This window comes from Astyanax mexicanus, chromosome 4 (genome assembly GCF_023375975.1).
Source record: "Astyanax mexicanus isolate ESR-SI-001 chromosome 4, AstMex3_surface, whole genome shotgun sequence".
Classification (NCBI taxonomy): domain Eukaryota; kingdom Metazoa; phylum Chordata; class Actinopteri; order Characiformes; family Acestrorhamphidae; genus Astyanax; species Astyanax mexicanus.
The window spans coordinates 39020681-39033247 of NC_064411.1; the positions used below are offsets into that span (position 1 = coordinate 39020681).

A 12567-nucleotide genomic window follows, 5' to 3' on the forward strand; every position below is an offset into this window, starting at 1 on the left:
CGGGGCAGGGCGCTTTTTAAAGCATGAGACAATGTAATGTTTACCTAATGTATTCTCTGATATCTTATTGAACATTTTATTTTATTTTATATATTTTTTATCCATTTATAGTTTTTAAAATAAATTAGTTAAGGAACACCATGATTCAGTTCAGAACCAATTCTTTCTATTCTAATAAAATGGTTAACAATGTATTTAATCATTTTCATGTTCATGTACAGATCCTAATACACAAAACAGAGTTATGTTGAATGGCATGATTATATGAGCACAGTGGAGTACATTAAAATCAGAATTCAAATAATGTGTGGTCTTTTTACATAAACTTTCCATAAAATATCCCCTTTCTTTCCATCTCCAACTTCCTGGAACTTCCTACAGCTTTAATCCAAAGCAACACAGCAGTTCAATTCAGATCTATGCTGCATGAATTAAATTATCTTTTCTGTGTATTTATACATTCTCATAATAATAAATACAGTATTAAATATGATTAATCCATAGTCAAAACCTCTAGATTTTATGAATAAACTTTACTGAATCTATTTGGGAGAATATGGACTGCTTTCATTGTTTACTTTGGGGAGCTCAGTGTTAAAATGATGGGCTTTATTTACATCAAATATGGAGAAGAAATATTTCAAAAAATATTTTAGTACAATCAGAATGTATCACAATACACAAAGTGTGAACAACATTTGAATGACACCAAAAGTTACATGTGACACGACTGCAGCTAAATTAAATTAATTATTTAATTAAAGAATTACATTATACAAATACATTACTCAATACACAATACAAAAAATACAACATATTAATAACAACAATAAATCAAACAAGATTACTCTCAACAATCCACAGTCATTACACCCTGTATTTTAAATGGTGAGAAATTGCTGATCTTGTTTTGTTGCTAGATTTAGCAGACAGAGCTCGGCAGAGAGAACTTATTATATTTAGAGAAGAAACAGATTTATTAACAGAGAATGCACATCGGACTACAGTGTTAAAACCAGTAAATTATACAAAGTGAAAGCAGACGCAACAGAACTGAATCTTCTTAGCCTGGTGGGTCCATCTCAGAGAGATGTCTCAGCCTTGCCATGCTGATCTGAAAAAGTATAAATTAATAAATTGACAAAGTTGATAAATTGATAAATTGACTGAAAAAAACTGTACAATATTTTACCCACAGTTTTTTAAAATTCCATATGCAGAGATGATGAAGAATCATGATCAAGAATTTGACACAATTATAAAATGAGCCATACCAATGAATAACTATACATTAAACATTACTATAATAAGAAATGGACAATATATAGTCATGATTTCCTTCAAATATGAGTATGAGTGTGTTAATTAAATAAATAAATAGATGGATTAATTAAGAAATAAATTTTAGGGAGAAGTTTTATAACAAATCATAAACCATAAAAATAAATATATTAATAACATTCTATTAAAATCTACAAATTAGGGTGGAAAATAAGAGCTACTGAAATTAGAGAGTTTGTATATATCAAATGAAATACCCCCCCCCCCCCAAAAAAAAATAAATAAATAAATAAATAAATAAAACATAAATATATTAAATCGTATAAAATATATGGTAAAATGACTACAAACAAACAAAATAATAAATAAATGAATAAATGTTTTCTTGTAATTTTATTATTATTGTTGGAATAGTGAAGTTATTGTAACACAATCAGGTTGAAGATTACATGTAGTCCATATATAAATTGACATAAAGTCCAGAACTAGGAGATAAATTAATTTAGAGTATATTTTCTATACCAACTTACTTAAAGATACAGCTTGGACAAAGGAGATATCAGCAAAATATGAAGAATGAGACATAAAAAAGAACTTGTACAGCTGACTCTCCCATGGACTCCACGCCATTAAGTTATACCAAGAACTCAGCATCATATTTAATACACCATTACACACCAATAACTAGAATTTCCCATGTCTTAAACTCACAAGCTAAATAGTAACTAACCCTTAAATGCATCCACCGCTCCCCTCAGGTGGCTCTGCTCTAAAGCAGTCAGTGACCGTACTGAACGCAGTTGCGCCCCTACTGTAATAAACCTAAACAGCAGCCAGTTTCGCTAAATGTAGCTACACTACAATTTCAGCTTAAAATGGCTGGCACGGGCAGTTAAAACCTATACTTCGCTTTGGTGGAGGCGTTTCCTGCTCAGAAGGTACGTTTAACAATAGACACTTTGTTTGACTAAGCTTAACCTGCTGTTTGCATGGATGTAATTTAAGTAGTGGGTGTGGCTTTATTGCAGGTGCGCTTAACAGCCAGGAAGCTTTCTAAAGGATGAGGGAATTTAATGGTTACTTAATGTATTCTCTGATATCTTATTTAACAATTTATTTTAGTTTATATTTGTATTTATCCATTTATAGTTTTGTAAATTATTTAAGGAACACAGTGATTCAGTTCAGCCAATCTTTTCAAATTTAGGTCCATGCTGCTTGAATCAAATGATCTTTTCTGTGTATCTATACATTCTCATAATAGTAAATAAAGTATTAAATATGATGAATCCAGGGTCAAACCTCTTGATTTTATGAATTAACTTTACTGAATTATATTTGGGAGAATATAGACTGCTTTCATAGTTTAATTTGGGGAGCTCCCTGTTAAAATTGTAGGGTTTATATATATGTATATATGTATAATTACTATATATATAAAATTTACTTTAAAAAAAGTTTCGCAACTTTCTGCATTTGCCTTTTTTAAGTACATTTAATTTCAGATAAATTAACCGAGTATTTTCAACTCGGTTTTAAGACTTAAATGTTACATAGAGTAAATATGTGAACTGAACTTCAGTCAATTCTTTTTTTTTTAACTTGTAAACTTTACTTAATTTATTTTTTGATGAATCAATCCTTTCTTTTAGTAACCTTTACTTAATTTCTGCATACAATATTACCTAATTACAATTGCTTAATTTATAAAATATTACTCAAATAATTTATAATACATAATATATTAGCTATTATTATATTATTCCTGAAATTTAATTATTTTTAGTTAAAACACACATATTACACTGTCTCAACACATGGATGGCATGTAAAACTTTTTTTAGTATACTAAAAAGAATGTATTACATGCCATCCATGTGTAGAGACAATGAGACTTCTACAAAATAAATCTTTGAGATCATGTAAATATTTGAATTTGTGTTTAACTAAAAATATTTAAATTGCAGTAATATTGTGTAAATTAAGTAATTGTAATTAAGTAATATTGTATGCAATAAAAGAAAGAATTGATTCAGCAAAAATAAATTAAGTAAAGTTTATTAAAAGAAAGAATTGACTGAAGTTAAGTTAACTTATTTACTCTATGTAACATTTAAGTCTTAAAACCGATTTGAAGTTACTTAAATTTATCTGAAATAAATTTACTTTAAAAAAGCAACCGCTTCACCCAGTGGCTCTGCTCTAAAGCAGCCAGTTACCGTATTGAACGCAGTAGCGCCCCTACTGTAATAAACCTAAACAGCAGCCAGTTTCACTAAATGTGGCTACACTAAGTCGTCTTTTGCAGCTGAATCTCAGCTTAAAATGGGAGACACGGGCAGTGAATACTGGTGTTCGGGTGGTGTATATATAAATATAGATTATTATATATTTATTTTAGTTAAGATTAAATTTAAAATATTTCATTTTCTTTTATATTTGTCTTTGGTGGAGCAGTATTACAGCTCAGAAGGTAAAGGTTTAATCTTTTTCCAACTATTCGGTCCAGGTAGTTCTCTTAGATCTGCAGGTTTTCAGTTTCTTTTAAGCTCTGAGTGGATGATGGTACATAGAGGTGCAGACAAATCCTGAGGAGAATTCAGGCGTCCCGTCTAACCAGGTCTCTAAGTGTAGAAAGCCATCCGCACTGAGAATACGGGAGTCAAACCACTGTGTAGACATTACCTGTTCCACAGTACTCCAGCCCTGCCCTGCTGTGGGCGGTGAGGACTGGAGGCTGAGGCACCTGATCTGCCCTGTGGGGCGTTCTCATTAGGTTTGGTTTATTAAGTCAAACAGCTCTGTGAAACAGCACTGTGTGCTTTAACTTGACTTGTAGTACAGACTGCAGTCCTCACCATCCAGAACACGCAGTACTAGCGCACTGTGATGTAGTCTGTATGTAAGCACTGGAGATGGAGAATCGGATTCCGCTGTTCTCACCAAAACTTCTCAGCATGTCCTTAAATTAGATATAAAATCTAAAATAATGTAAAACAATATAAACCCTTTTTAAATATGCAGTTCTAAAGATATCAGTTCTGTCCTGAACCCAAAATGTTCCTACAGTACTTACAGTTTAGTTCCGCATCCCAATGCACAGAAAATGTAGTTACATTAATGTTGCACCTTTCCAGTTTAAGCTATATAGGGTGATGGATCCAAGCGCAGAGCAGAAGGAGAAGGTTTTTTTTCTACTTTATTCCATTCCTGTTTAAAGTAATCAATTTTATATATTTTATATTTGAACGTGGCGGCGCAGCATTACAGCTCAGAAGGTAAGATTTTACTATAGCAAACTAGCGATTACTGAAAAACAATTACTTATTGGTATTGGTACATAGAGGTGCACACAAATCCTGAGGAGAATTCAGGCGTCCCGTCTAACCAGGTCTCTAAGTGTAGAAAGCCATCCGCACTGAGAATACGGGAGTCAAACCACTCTGTGTAGACGTCACCTGTTCCACAGTACTCCAGCCCTGCCCTGCTGTGGGCGGTGAAGACTGGAGGCTGAGGCACCTGATCTGCCCTGTGGGGCGTTCTCATTAGGTTTGGTTTATTAAGTCAAACAGCTCTGTGAAACAGCACTGTGTGCTTTAACTTGACTTGTAGTACAGACTGCAGTCCTCACCATCCAGAACACGCAGTATTAGCGCACTGTGATGTAGTCTGTATGTAAGCACTGGAGATGGAGAGTCAGATTCCGCTGTTCTCACCAAAACTTCTCAGCATGTCCTTAAATTAGATATAAAATCTAAAATAATGTAAAACAATATAAACCCTTTTTAAATATGCAGTTCTAAAGATATCAGTTCTGTCCTGAACCCAAAATGTTCCTACAGTACTTACAGTTTAGTTCCGCATCCCAATGCACAGAAAATGTAGTTACATTAATGTTGCACCTTTCCAGTTTAAGCTATATAGGGTGATGGATCCAAGCGCAGAGCAGAAGGAGAAGGTTTTTTTTTTTTTTTACTTTATTCCATTCCTGTTTAAAGTAATCAATTTTATATATTTTATATTTGAACGTGGCGGCGCAGCATTACAGCTCATAAGGTAAGATTTTACTATAGCAAACTAGCGATTACTGAAAAACAATTACTTATTGGTATTGGTACATAGAGGTGCACACAAATCCTGAGGAGAATTCAGGCGTCCCGTCTAACCAGGTCTCTAAGTGTAGAAAGCCATCCGCACTGAGAATACGGGAGTCAAACCACTCTGTGTAGACGTCACCTGTTCCACAGTACTCCAGCCCTGCCCTGCTGTGGGCGGTGAGGACTGGAGGCTGAGGCACCTGATCTGCCCTGTGGGGCGTTCTCATTAGGTTTGGTTTATTAAGTCAAACAGCTCTGTGAAACAGCACTGTGTGCTTTAACTTGACTTGTAGTACAGACTGCAGTCCTCACCATCCAGAACACACTGTAAAAAATGATTTTTTGACTTTGTAAATACAACAAGGACAATTAAAGTAATTTCTACATGAAAACATCAATTCTGAGAATTACTCAAAAATGTAATGTATAATTCAGTGTAATACTTGGAGTTTCTGCGTAATTGTGTGTCTTCCCATTTAGTTAAATACATTCAGTAAATTTAACTGTAGTAACTGTAGTAAAAATTACTGAAATGTTGTCATCATTACATTAACTAAAGAAATTCAAGTAAAATGTTGCCAAAAGAACGCTCGTGTGACGTCAGACGTTAGACACGCCCCAACTTAATGCGGGGCGCTAGAGTGTGGCTCTGGGATAACAGGTACTGCCTGTCAGATGATTGCTGAACGCGTCTTTCTTCATCCTTTTATCCAGGTGGGAAATAAGTAAATGTTGAAGTGTATAATGTGATATGGGTATAAGAGTGTTGATATGGGTATAAGTGTGTTGTGTGTAATATGAGCCGCCCCGGTATCGTGTTAGCGTTAGCTACCGCGGCTAATTAACTCGGCGCCTGGCCACCGCTATTGTTTGCTAATTTCTCCGGATAGCATTTAGCTAACCCCCCAGCTTTATGACAAAGTGCCCTAGTCTATTCTCCCGCTAGCATTAGCTACCTCCTCTCAGTTACCATGAGGCTAGCCATGTTTACTGTGTATTATATGACTCCCGTTAGCATTTGCTAACTCCTCAGTTACCACGAGGCTAGCCGAGCTTACTGTGTAGTCTATGGCCCTCACTAGCATTAACTGCTTGCCTCAGTTACCACGAGGCTAGCCGAGCTTACTGTGTAGTCTATGGCCCTCACTAGAATTAGCTACTTGGCTCAGTTACCACGAGGCTAGCCGAGCTAGTATATGGCCCTCACTAGCATTAGCTACTTGGCTCAGTTACCACGAGGCTAGCCGAGCTTACTGTGTAGTATATGGCCCTCACTAGCATTAACTGCTTGCCTCAGTTACCACGAGGCTAGCCGAGCTTACTGTGTAGTATATTGTTGTATATTGTTGAATATTGTCTCGTGAGATGTTTGAGTTCATTTTATATCATTCTGTGATCAATTGTTTCTGGATTACTTCTCTTAATTGTATAGAGCAAGAGCTAAGCTAAATTGGGATAGAAGATAAAACTAAGACAGGTCAAGTGGACATTTGTTAAGCAGTTAACCAGTTAAGCAGTACTCTTACAAAATGCCCATAATTTTTCTGTGTGTTTTGTGTTTAAAAATAAAATTATATTTTGTGGATATTGTGTGTCTTCATTTTTCAGGGAGGTGTTTTAAGCAGTGCCCATTATTAACAAAATACTTGGAGTTTTTAGTGTAATATGTGTACTAGTTTTTTACCAGAAATTTTAATCAAAATGTAACTAAGTAAAAAAATACTTGCTTTCAGTGGTAAATATTACTTTGGTATTACTAATAAAAACTGTAAGGAGATGCAAGTAAATTTTACTTAAAAAAATGCTATGTTAAATTTACTTAGTATTTCTGTGTGTAAAACGTGTACAAGGTTTTTACTAGTAATTTTTAATCAAAATATAACTAAGTAAAAAATACTTGCTTTCAGTAGTAAATTTTACTTTGGTATTACTAATAAAAACTGTAAGGAGATGCAAGTAAATTTTACTTAAAAAAATGCTATGTTAAATTTACTTAGTATTTCTGTGTGTAAAACGTGTACAAGGTTTTTACTAGTAATTTTTAATCAAAATATAACTAAGTAAAAAATACTTGCTTTCAGTAGTAAATTTTACTTTGGTATTACTAATAAAAACTGTAAGGAGATGCAAGTAAATTTTACTTAAAAAAATGCTATGTTAAATTTACTTAGTATTTCTGTGTGTAAAACGTGTACAAGGTTTTTTTAAGTAAATCCTACTCCACATTTTTTTCAGTGCACGCAGTATTAGCGCACTGTGATGTAGTCTGTATGTAAGCACTGGAGATGGAGAGTCAGATTCCGCTGTTCTCACCAAAACTTCTCAGCATGTCCTTAAATTAGATATAAAATCTAAAATAATGTAAAACAATATAAACCCTTTTTAAATATGCAGTTCTAAAGATATCAGTTCTGTCCTGAACCCAAAATGTTCCTACAGTACTTACAGTTTAGTTCCGCATCCCAATGCACAGAAAATATAGTTACATTAATGTTGCTCCTTTCCAGTTTAAGCTATATAGGGTGATGGATCCAAGCGCAGAGCAGAAGGAGAAGGTTTTTTTTTTTTTTACTTTATTCCATTCCTGTTTAAAGTAATCAATTTAATATATTTTATATTTGAACGTGGCGGCGCAGCATTACAGCTCATAAGGTAAGATTTTACTATAGCAAACTAGCGATTACTGAAAAACAATTACTTATTGGTATTGGTACATAGAGGTGCACACAAATCCTGAGGAGAATTCAGGCGTCCCGTCTAACCAGGTCTCTAAGTGTAGAAAGCCATCCGCACTGAGAATACGGGAGTCAAACCACTCTGTGTAGACGTCACCTGTTCCACAGTACTCCAGCCCTGCCCTGCTGTGGGCGGTGAGGACTGGAGGCTGAGGCACCTGATCTGCCCTGTGGGGCGTTCTCATTAGGTTTGGTTTATTAAGTCAAACAGCTCTGTGAAACAGCACTGTGTGCTTTAACTTGACTTGTAGTACAGACTGCAGTCCTCACCATCCAGAACACACAGTGTTAGCGCACTGTGATGTAGTCTGTATGTAAGCACTGGAGATGGAGAGTCAGATTCCGCTGTTCTCACCAAAACTTCTCAGCATGTCCTTAAATTAGATATAAAATCTAAAATAATGTAAAACAATATAAACCCTTTTTAAATATGCAGTTCTAAAGATATCAGTTCTGTCCTGAACCCAAAATGTTCCTACAGTACTTACAGTTTAGTTCCGCATCCCAATGCACAGAAAATGTAGTTACATTAATGTTGCACCTTTCCAGTTTAAGCTATATAGGGTGATGGATCCAAGCGCAGAGCAGAAGGAGAAGGTTTTTTTTCTACTTTATTCCATTCCTGTTTAAAGTAATCAATTTTATATATTTTATATTTGAACGTGGCGGCGCAGCATTACAGCTCAGAAGGTAAGATTTTACTATAGCAAACTAGCGATTACTGAAAAACAATTACTTATTGGTATTGGTACATAGAGGTGCACACAAATCCTGAGGAGAATTCAGGCGTCCCGTCTAACCAGGTCTCTAAGTGTAGAAAGCCATCCGCACTGAGAATACGGCAGTCAAACCACTCTGTGTAGACGTCACCTGTTCCACAGTACTCCAGCCCTGCCCTGCTGTGGGCGGTGAGGACTGAAGGCTGAGGCACCTGATCTGCCCTGTGGGGCGTTCTCATTAGGTTTGGTTTATTAAGTCAAACAGCTCTGTGAAACAGCACTGTGTGCTTTAACTTGACTTGTAGTACAGACTGCAGTCCTCACCATCCAGAACACGCAGTATTAGCGCACTGTGATGTAGTCTGTATGTAAGCACTGGAGATGGAGAGTCAGATTCCGCTGTTCTCACCAAAACTTCTCAGCATGTCCTTAAATTAGATATAAAATCTAAAATAAAGTAAAACAATATAAACCCTTTTTAAATATGCAGTTCTAAAGATATCAGTTCTGTCCTGAACCCAAAATGTTCCTACAGTACTTACAGTTTAGTTCCGCATCCCAATGCACAGAAAATGTAGTTACATTAATGTTGCACCTTTCCAGTTTAAGCTATATAGGGTGATGGATCCAAGCGCAGAGCAGAAGGAGAAGGTTTGTTTTTTTTTACTTTATTCCATTCCTGTTTAAAGTAATCAATTTTATATAGTTTATATTTGAACGTGGCGGCGCAGCATTACAGCTCAGAAGGTAAGATTTTACTATAGCAAACTAGCGATTACTGAAAAACAATTACTTATTGGTATTGGTACATAGAGGTGCACACAAATCCTGAGGAGAATTCAGGCGTCCCGTCTAACCAGGTCTCTAAGTGTAGAAAGCCATCCGCACTGAGAATACGGGAGTCAAACCACTCTGTGAAGACGTCACCTGTTCCACAGTACTCCAGCCCTGCCCTGCTGTGGGAGGTAAGGACTGAAGGCTGAGGCACCTGATCTGCCCTGTGGGGCGTTCTCATTAGGTTTGGTTTATTAAGTCAAACAGCTCTGTGAAACAGCACTGTGTGCTTTAACTTGACTTGTAGTACAGACTGCAGTCCTCACCATCCAGAACACACAGTGTTAGCGCACTGTGATGTAGTCTGTATGTAAGCACTGGAGATGGAGAGTCAGATTCCGCTGTTCTCATCAAACATTCTCAGCAACTTAAACTAGATAATCTAAAATAATGTAAAATAATATAAACCCTTTTTAAATATGCAGTTCTAAAGATATCAGTTCTGTCCTGAACCCAAAATGTTCCTACAGTTCTTACAGTTTAGTTCAGCATCCCAATGCGCAGAAAATGTAGTTACATTAATGTTGCACCTTTCCAGTTCAGGCTATAAATGGTGATGGATTCAAGCGCAGAGCAGAAGGAGAAGGGTGATTTAATTTTTTATATTTATTTATTATATATTTATATTTAATTTTATATATTTTATATTTGAACGTGGCGGCGCAGCATTACAGCTCAGAAGGTAAGATTTTACTTTAGCAAACTAGCGATTACTGAAAAATAAGTAACTTATTCTATGACTTTTAAAAGTTACAGTAACTTGATTACAACAAACTCGCTTTTGAGAAGCTAGAATACGACAGCAAACACTCTCCCTCCCTCATTCCCTCTCTCGCATTCTACTCTCTCTTTCTCCCCCCTTTCTCGTTTTCTACCCTCTCTCTCTCTCTCTCTCTCTCTCTCTCTCCCTCCCTCTCTCGCTTTCAACTATTTCTTTCTCTTCCTCCCTCTCTCACATTCTACTCTTTCTCCCCACCTCTCTCGTTTTCTACTCTCCCTCCCTCTCCTGCTTTTTACTCTCTTACTCTCTCTTCATTTGTAGCTTTCTATTTTTCTCTCTCCCTCTCTCTTCATCAATGCCGTTTTACACTCCATCTCTCTCTCTTTTTCTCTCTCTCTCATTTCCTCTCCCTCTATCCCTCCCTCTTACATGGGCTCCATGCAATTAAGCTATACACCCAAAACTCAGCATTATATTTAATACACCATTACACACCAATAACTAGAATTTCCCATTTCTTAAACTCACAAACTAAATAGTAACTGACCCTTAAGTGCATCCACCGCTCCCCTCAGTGGCTCTGATCTAAAGCAGTCAGCTACCGTACTGAACGCAGTTGCGCCCCTACTGTAATAAACCTAAACAGCAGCCAGTTTCACTAAATGTAGCTACACTAAGTCGTCTTGTGCAGCTGAATGTCAGCTTAAAATGGGAGGCACGGGCAGTGAATCCTGGTGTTCAGGTGGTGAACACATAAATATGGATTATTATATATTTATTTTAGTTAAGTTTGTATTTAAAATATTTCATTTGATTTTTTATTTGTCTTTGGTGGAGCAGTATTACAGCTCAGAAGATACTTTTTTTTTTGCTATAGACACTTGTTTGACTTAGCTTGACTTGCTGTTTACATAAATGCCTTTTAGAGCAACATAGGTAACTTATTAATGATCAAATATACAATTTTCTCAAGCAGTTTTAAATAATCTGTTTTATTACAGATCTAGTTAAAAGTGTCCTAAAACATTAAAGAGCAAAGACAGGCATACTGTTTAAAATAGATAATGAAGCTACACAAAACTGACCTCAGATTCATCTTTTTCGGTCCAGGTAGTTCTTTTAGATCTGCAAGTGTTCAGTTTCTTTTAAGTTCTGAGTGGATGATCGTACGTGGAGGTAATGTAATGTAATAATGTAATGTAATAATGTAAAACAATATAAACCCTTTTTAAATATGCCGTTCTAAAGATATCAGTTCTGTCCTGAACCCAAAATGTTCCTACAGTACTTACAGTTTAGTTTAGTATCTCAATGCACAGAAAATGTAGTTACATTAATGTTGCACCTTTCCAGTTTAAGCTATATAGGGTGATGGATCCAAGAGCAGAGCAGAAGGAGAAGGGTTTTTCTGCTTTATTTTATTCTTGTTCAAAATATTTTATTTCATATATTTAATATTTGAACGTGGCGGCGCAGCATTACAGCTCAGAAGGTAAGATTTTATTGAAGCAACTAGCGATTACTGAAAAACAAATAACTTATTCTATGACTTTAAAAAGCTACAATAACTTGATTACAGCACACTCACTTTTGAGAGACTAGAATAATACAGCAAACACAGTACTAGATGTAGCTTCGCTCCGTAGCTAAGTACGTCGAGTCCTCTTTTAACGTTGACCACCACAATGCCTGTGGGAATTCACTAGATGGTACTTATTCCACAGTGCTCTAGCTCTGCTGTAGCTGGTGAGGACTGGTGTCTGACGCATGGGGAAGTCTGGCCAATGGGGCATGTTCATGTTGTTTTCAATGCAAATGTGAAACAGCTCTGTTTGACTTGACTCGTGTACACCTAAACAGGTTTCACAGGTGCAGCAAAATCTTTCTTCCTCACACCCTCCCTCACCTTCTCTCTCTCTCTCTTTTTACTCTCTCTCACTCTACCTCCCTTCCTCCCTCCCTCTTCATCTCTGTTTTCTACACTCCCTCTGTCTTACTCCCTCCCTTCCTCTCTCGTTTTCTACCCTCTCTCTCCCTCCCTCCCTACCTCCCTCTCTTGCTTTCTACTCTCTCTCCCTCTCTTCATTTCTATAGCTTTCTATTTTTCTCTGTCCCTCTCTCATCTTTACCTTTCACTCCTCACTCTAGCTGCCATGAATCAATTTGTTTATGTTACTTAC

General features: G+C 36.2%; 1 long non-coding RNA gene across 1 annotated transcript; it reads right to left on the bottom strand.

Moving 5' to 3' along the window:
* Positions 1-741: 741 nt before the first annotated feature.
* Positions 742-11559, bottom strand: LOC125801762 (uncharacterized). The gene is made up of 2 exons (XR_007438922.1): positions 11473-11559; positions 742-1114 (listed from the first exon to the last, which is right to left on the bottom strand). It is a non-coding gene; the product is annotated as an uncharacterized LOC125801762 (long non-coding RNA).
* Positions 11560-12567: the final 1008 nt, after the last annotated feature.